This window comes from Elephantulus edwardii, unplaced genomic scaffold, assembly GCF_000299155.1.
Source record: "Elephantulus edwardii isolate Elephantulus edwardi_28Jun2011 unplaced genomic scaffold, EleEdw1.0 scaffold00117, whole genome shotgun sequence".
Classification (NCBI taxonomy): domain Eukaryota; kingdom Metazoa; phylum Chordata; class Mammalia; order Macroscelidea; family Macroscelididae; genus Elephantulus; species Elephantulus edwardii.
Window position 1 is genome coordinate 154,510 of NW_006399867.1, and position 7,368 is coordinate 161,877.

The 7,368-nt window shown below is 38.9% G+C and overlaps 1 protein-coding gene across 1 annotated transcript in view; it reads right to left on the bottom strand.

The window, feature by feature from the left end:
* The window catches only part of KLHL20 (kelch-like family member 20), a 91,371-nt gene that overhangs the window by 60,011 nt on the left and 23,992 nt on the right, over positions 1-7,368 (bottom strand). The window lies entirely within an intron of this gene.

Here is a 7,368-nt window from a genome sequence, read left to right on the forward strand (position 1 = left end):
GTCCTCTTGTTCTATTGACCCTTTCAGCATTATGTAGTGACCTTCCTTATCTTCCGTGATGGTTTTTACATTGATATTTATTTTATCAGAGAGTAATATGGCTACTCCTGCTTTTTTCTGGTTCTCCAGATTTCTTGGCACAACTTGGTGAGCACATCTCTGTAAATGTTCATTGACACTAGCAAAATAAAAAAAAGAAGTGGGCAGTGCGGGAGCAAATTCTTTCTTTCTGATCATCGATCATCAATCATCGCGAGAGGCAGATATGGCCCAGTGAGGCCCTGGCTGCAGAGGTTAAGCCCCACCAAGAGCTGATTCATATGGAGGTCTCTATGAACGGCAGCGTCCTAGCCTGCTGAAGCTGTTCGCTTCCTTAGACTTTCCATCAACAACTTTCTCGACCATCTTTCCATGGTGGTGCAGATGATGCAGCATGTTGTCCTCCAGTTTACTGCTAAGCATTGGCCCTGTCACTAGAGGATGGATGGGGCTGCTTAAATGTTTATCATGGCTTAAAATAAATGCTGCTGCTTCTTTAAAAAAACAAAAAAGACTCAATGGTAATGAAGGAAGCTGCACTGACAGTATTAGAAAAAAAATAAGGATCCAGGAATTGATAGAATACTAAATTATATGTTTTAACAAATAAATGCACCTGCAGTTATCTGGCCAAGTGACTGGAAAAGATCTCTATTTGTTCCAATTCCCCCACAAAGGTTATCCAAGAGACAGAATGTGAAAATTTTTGAACAATCTCATTAGTAACACATTCAAGTAAAATCTTGCTGAAGATTATTAAAAAACAATTGGAACAAGACATCAACAAGGAAATGCTATAAATTCAAGGTGGATTCAGAAGAGGCTGTGGCATGAGAGATACCACTGTTGATGTCAGATGAATTTTTGCTGGAAATAGAGAATTTTGCAGATATGTTTGTGTTTTATTGTCTATGCAAAGGTTTTTGACAGTGTTGATCATAACAAATTATGGCTAATATTGAGAAGAGTAGGAATCCCAGAATACTTATCTGTGCTCATGAGAAACCTATATATAGACAAAAAAAACCTGTTGTTTGAATAGAACAAAGGAACAATGCATGGTTTGAAATGGGGAAAGGTATGTATTAGGGTCATACCATTTCAACATTTAGAAATTCCATTTGGATGCTGAGCAAACCCTTTGAGAACTTGGACTGTATAAAGAAGAATGTGGCATCACCAAGACTGGAGCGTGCAGATGACACAACCTGGCTGGTAGAACTGAGGTAGATTTGAAGTACTTACTGAAGAAGATCAAAGACTATAGCCTTCAATATGGATCACATCTCAACAGCAAGAACACAAAAATTCTCATCACTGGACCGATGGGCAACATCATGATAGATGGAGATAAGCCTGAAGTTGTCAATGATTTCATTGTACTTGGATCCACAAACAATACCCACAGTAGCAGCAATCAAGAATAAAGCGTTTTGCATTGGGAAAATATTTTGCCAAGGACTTCACTAAGGTATAAAAGAGCAATGTGCATCTGATCCAAGCCTTGATATTTTTAACTGCTTCCCATACATCTGAAAGTTGAACAATTAAAGAATACAAAGAAGAATCAATGCCTTTGAATTGTGGTGATGGCAAAGAGTACTGAAAACACCATGGACCGTCACAAGAACAAACAAACCTCTCTTGAAAGGAGCAGAGTGCTCCTTAGAGACCAAGCTGATGAAACTTCATCTCATATACTCTGAGCATGTAGGAGCCAGTCCTTGGAAAAAGACATCAAGCTGGGAAAGGTGGAGGATCAGAAAAAGAGAAATACCCTCAACAAGATGGATTGATAAAGTGACTGTATCAATGGGCTTGAGCATGGTAGAGAATGTGGGAATGGCTCAGGATAGGGCAAGGTTCCAGTGCAGCAAAGAAACATTTGCAACACCACAATATGAAAACAAAAAATATGAAGTATTATTTCCCTTCCAACAGCAATGCTTTCTTCAAATACATTCATTTTAAAAGTAATCTTTCTATGCCTGACTTCAGTTCACAAGTGAGTTTATTTTCTAGAGTATAAACTGCTAAAAGTTTCCAGCATCTAGCAGAACAGAACTGTTTATGCCTGACAATTTAAAGCTGAAATACAAAGCCAGTCAAGCAGATAAAGGATCATTTTTACCACCTACATAAACAATCAAAAAAACTCTGCTGCTTAATGCCTTGCACACAGCAGACGCTGAAAGTCCATTGCCACAGATATTGTGTAAATCCATCTGTGTCTTCCTCTACTTTATTGATCCTCCACCTTTCCACACATGATGTCCTTTTTCCAAGGAATACCCTTCTCCTACCAACACGTCCAAAGTATGTGAGAGAAGGCTTAGCCATCCTTGTCTCCAAGAAGCACTCTTGTTCCACATTCTTTAGAACATATGAATTTGTTCTTTTAATATCCATGGGAAATAAAGCACTCTTCTACAACATCACAACCCAAAGGCAAAGAATTGTCTCCTGTCTTCCTTATTCACTATTTAGCTCTCAGATGCACAGCAGGTGATTGGAAAATCCATGGCTTGAATCAAGTGTGCCTTAGGCTTTAAAGTGGCATCACTGCTCTTCAGGACTTTGGAAAGATCTTGGACAGCTTTCTCAATGCAATACATCTCCTGATTTCTTGACCACTGGTACCAAGGGCATTGATTGCTGATCCAAGCAAGAGGAAATTGTTGACAATTTCAACCTTTTTTCCATCTATCACGATGTTGCCTATTGGCACAGTGGTGAGGATTTTTGTTTTATCTTAGGATATAATTCTTGTTGACAGCTACAGTGCTTGATCCTCTACAGCAAGGGCTACAGGTCCTCCTTGCTGTCCCATCTGCATTACAAAAGTTGGTGAGACTTCCTCCAGGACATGGTCAGCATACAGACTGAATAGGTAGGGAGAGAGGATATAGTACCATCAATTCAGTTTTGACTTAGGATAATCTTGTAAACAAGAGAACAAAACACTTTCCAGTTCTGTGCCAATCTAACTATTGGCTGTGGTGTCTGAGCCAATTGCTGCAGCCACTCTATGTATCTTGTTTAGGATATTCCTCTTTTTCACTGGTCCTCTACTTAACCAAGATGATGTCCTTCTGCAGGGTCTGATCCCTTCTGATAACAATATGTGAAAAGTTGTTGTTTGGCGTTATGTGCCATTAAGTTGCTTAAGACTCTCAGCGTACAACAGCCCTGAAATCTGCTCTATCCTGTGCCAACTTTACTGTCTCTGACACACCTACCCTCATGACCCCAGTCACTGAATCGATCCGTGTCATTCATGGTCTCCATCTCTTTCTCTGTCCCTCAACCCTTCCAAGCATGAAGTCCCTTTTCAAAGACTGGTCCCTTCTTGCAGCATGCCCAAAGCATGTCAGATGAAGTCTCAGAATCTTTGTGCCTCCAAGGAGCAGCCTGGTTTCACTCTCTCTAAGATGAATCTGTTTGTTCTCCTGGCAGTCCTGGTATATTCAACACTCTTCTCCAGCATCACAGCTCAAAGGCATCAGTTATTTCTATCATCTCTAGTCACTGTCCAGCTCTCTGATGCACAGCAAGCAACTGCAAAGACTATGGCCTGGATCAGGTGCACCTTAGTCTCTAGACTAACATTGTTGCTCTTCAGTACTCTGGAGAGGCCACTAACAGCCGACTTTCCCCATGCAATTTGTCTCTTGATTTCCTGGCTGCTGGTACCAAAGTGTTGACTGTGGAGCCAAGCAAACTAAAGCTGTTAACAATCTTAATCTCTTCACCATCTATCATATTGCTGTCAATCAGTCCAGTGGTAAGAACCTTTGTTTCCTTGATGCTGAGCTTCAATCCATATTGAAGGCTGCAGTCCTTGACCTCCTGCAGCAAGTGCTTCAGTTCCTCCTCAGTTTCAGCAAGCAGGGTTGTGCCATTTGCATAATCTTCCCCCAAATGATGAATCTTCCTCCAATCCTGATGCTATATTCCTCCTGACAGAGCCCAGCCTCCTGGATGATCTGTTCTGCATATACACTGAAAATGTATGGAGACAGGATACATCCCTGGCATACACCCTTCCTAATCTTGGACCATATAGTGTCACCTTGCTCTGATCTGACGACTGCCTCCTGGTTCAAGTATAGGTTTTGTACAAGCATATAAGCTAAAACGTCTCCTAACCTCATTTCCAAAAAGCACTGGGCTGCACTTACTCTAATACAGACCTGTCTATTCTTCTGGCAGCCCATGGTATGTGTATTTAGTATTTCAGTGAACACCACAACTCAAAGTCATCAATTCTCTGTTGGTCTTCCTTATTTATTATTCCTCTGTCACATGCATTATGAGGCAATTAAAAATACCAGACCTTGGGTCTGGCACACCTTAATCCACAAAGTGACATTTTTCCTTTTTAACATGAACTATGTTGTTTGTTAAATGCTACTTCTGTAGGCATTGACTGTGAATTCAAATAAAATGAAATCCCTGACAACTTCAATCTTTTCTCCATTTATCATGATGCTGCTTAGTGGTCCAATCATAAAGATTTTTGATTCATGTCCAAGTATAATCTGTATTGGAGGCTAAAGTCTTGGATTTTCTTCAATAAATGCTTCAAGTTCTGAGTTCTGTCTGTTTTCAGAAAGCAAGGTTGTATCACCAACATACTGGAAGTTGTTAATGAGTCTTCCTTCAAGCCTCAAGTTGCACACCTCTTCATTTCTCAGAGTATTTGCTCACTACCCAAAAATTAAGTAAGTATACTATAAATACATAACCCTGGTGCACACTTTTATGTATTTTAAATCATGCAGTCAATAAACCTATCTTTAGTTCAAGACTCTTCTTGGTATGTGCCATAGGTTTCAAATGAGCACAATTAACTTACAGAGAATTCCCATTTTTCACAATGTTATCCATACTTTGTTAGGATTCAACAGTTGAATGCCCTTTACATTGTCAATAAAACACAAATACATACCTTTCCAGTATTCTCTGCCTTCAGCCAGGATTCACATCCTCTTCTGAATCTGGCTTGATTTTCCAGCCGTTCCTTGTTGATGTACTACTGAAACCATTTGTGAATTATCTTTAGCAAAACTGTACTTGCTGACAGTGATATGAATGATACTATTCTGTAATTTCTTTATTCTGTTAAATCACTTGCCTTTTTGATGGGCACAAACATTGATCTCTTCCAGTCAGGTGGCCAGATAGCCATCTTCTAAAATTCTTGGCATAGACAATTGAGAATCTCCAACACTGCATCTCTTTTGTTGCAACATGTCAACTGGTATTCTGTCAATTTCTGGAGCCTCTACAGAACACCTTGGTTGCACTTCCTCCAAAACAGATTTGATTGCTCTTTCAGTAGTTCATGGGTTAGTCAGTACTGTTCTCCAACACCACAAAGGCATCAATTTTCTTCTGTCATCCTTACTAACTGTCCAACTTTCAGATGCACAGTAAGTAATCGAAAAACCCATGGCTTGGACAGGGTGAACCTTATTTAAACTCGCATCACTGCTCTTTAGTATTATGAAGAGGTTGACAAGATTTTCCCAAAGTAATGTGTGATTGCTGTAACAATTAGTGTTGATTGTGGATCCAATTAAATGAAATCATTGATAGCTTCAATCTTTTCTCCATTTATCATGATATTGCCTGTTGTCTCAGTGGTGAAGATTTTTATTTTCTTTCTTTTTAGAATTTCTTCTGACATCCATTTCATTTTTTTCTCTTCTGGTTTTTTTTTGTTTTATTTATTTAAATTTATTATTAATTTCAGTAAAAATTTACAGATACTTTGGATTTCCATTCATTCACTGTTGCATTTTTTCCCCTCCCAACCCTCCCCCCTAGTAAACTACCTTCTTGGAAAAGTAAAATTCTTTCATTGTTTTACAAACCCTTCCCCAGGTCCACTCCACCATGTAGCCTTCGCTCTAGATACCTGTCATGACAAAAAACCCTAATCACATATCCCTTTTAAACAGTTTTCTCCCTGATCTGTTTCAATGCAGTATACATTGTTGAACCCACTTTCTCCGTCTCTCCCCAACCCCAAGGTCAGTCCTGTTTTATAACAGAAGCACAATGCAGTATTTGTCCTTTTGTGCCTGAGATACTTCACTCAGCATAACGTCCTCCAGAGTCACCCATTTTGAATATTGCAAGAGTTTCTTGTTTTTCAATGCAGCATAGAATTCCATTGTGTGAGTATACCACAGCTTCTCTATGCATTCGTTTGCTGATGGGCACTTAGGTTGTTTCCAACTCCTTGCTATTGTGAACAAAGCCGCAATAAACACGGGTATGCAGATTTTTATTTTCTTCATATTGAGATGCAGTATATACTGAAAGCTGTAGTAGTCTTTTAGAGCAAATGCTTCAAGCCCTCTTTACTTTCAGCAGGCAAGGCTGTATCACCTGCATAATTCAGGTTATTGTGAATCTTCCTCTAATCCTGACACTACATATTTATGCATATAATTCAGCTTCTTGAATTCTTTTCTCAGTATACAGATCCAAAAGGTAGAGAAAAGGGATACAACCTTGACAGACACTTCTCCCAGTTTTAAACCAAGCAAAGTTCCCTTGTTCTGTTCAAACCAAACTTCTTATTCTAGGTTGCCCATGAGCACAATTAAGTGTTCTGGGATTTCTATAAGGTGATCAATAATACCAGGGAAGCACTCACTTCTTAGAATATTCAGAATATCCAACTATATAAACTCAAAAGAGCAACATTTGTCCAAGAACAAAGCTCTGAGGCAGAAAAGGGTAAGCTAGAAGGACTAATGGAAAAGAATATTAGAGGAAACAACTGGGAGAAATGGGTATTGTAATTAATATTATAAAACTAAAAGTGAATGAATACGTAAATGAAAAATTAATCTGCTTTGTACACAACTTTCATTCAAATCACAATTAAATCATTAAAAAGAGAGGGAGCTCTGATGGCCTAGTGGCAAGAAACTGTGCTGCAATCCTGAAGGCAAACAGTTCTAATCCACCAGATGCTCTGCTGGATAAGGAGCAGCAAACTCCTCCTGTACCAGTCAGATACGATTCAATGGTACACACACACAAAATAATAATAATTAAAATAAAAAAAGAAAATGAGGGGTGGAATCCAAACCCTAGTCTTCCTTTATTCTAACAATGTCCGAAGGGTTCAAATGACAGAAAAGTACATTTTTGCATATGTTTTTCTGGGTACCTTTGGAGAGAAATTAACTTTAGAAATAAATGTGGTCATACCTTTTTATAATAGATATCAATAGCTCTGAAATCTGATGGAATAAACAGCCTAAAACCTTTCAAGTTGAACTACAGATTAATAGATGCTTTTTTTTT